The 631-nt window shown below is 59.1% G+C and overlaps 1 protein-coding gene across 1 annotated transcript in view; it reads left to right on the forward strand.

Moving 5' to 3' along the window:
- Positions 1–304: 304 nt before the first annotated feature.
- The window catches only part of Kansl2 (KAT8 regulatory NSL complex subunit 2), a 20,577-nt gene continuing 20,250 nt past the window's right edge, over positions 305–631 (forward strand). The window contains exon 1 of the mRNA XM_013018785.1: positions 305–375. The gene's annotated coding sequence lies outside the window, so the exon portion shown is untranslated. The remainder of the gene's footprint in view (positions 376–631) is intronic.

A 631-nucleotide genomic window follows, 5' to 3' on the forward strand; every position in this document is an offset into this window, starting at 1 on the left:
CTACACAGGGCTGGTGAAGAAACAGCAATGTAGGATTATAGTCAGAGGAACCAAAAGCTCAAAACGAGCCAAACCGCAAGGTGGAAAAATATCCAGAGAAGGCGATTCTTCCGCAGCGCGCCTCCTCGCCGGCCTACACTCCCGCGGCGGAGTATAGGTGACAGACAGCTCATCCAGCCACTCCCAGTAGTAACTGTCCTGAGTGTCCCATCCTTTACGACGTGCTGGCAGCCACCTTCGACCAATGGGGAACAAGACCGTCGTAAGCGCCACAGCCAATCAGCAACTGGGGGCGTGGAGAAGCCCTGGGCCGACTTAGGAGCGGCTAGCGCTGCCAGACGAGGGTGAGCGGCGTGGCGCAGGACGGCCGTGGAGGTAAGATGGCGGTGCCGCCTTCTCTGTGCTTTTGCGGCTAGCCTGGTAATTCGCTCTTTCTATTCGCTTGGAGAGGCCACTTTGACTCCTGCTGCGTCGGAGTCATTTTCCTTCCCTGTAGATTCCCGCGAAATAGGTTCTCTGGTGCCTGGAATCCTCGGACAAAATGGCGCTTGTAAAGGGCGGGCTGGGCTCAGCCATGAGCTTTGATGCGGGCCGAGACAAAGGCGGCGACGCTGGGGCCCGGGGCGGGGCG

Source organism: Dipodomys ordii, unplaced genomic scaffold (genome assembly GCF_000151885.1).
Source record: "Dipodomys ordii isolate 6190 unplaced genomic scaffold, Dord_2.0 Scaffold42, whole genome shotgun sequence".
Taxonomy (NCBI): Eukaryota; Metazoa; Chordata; class Mammalia; order Rodentia; family Heteromyidae; genus Dipodomys; species Dipodomys ordii.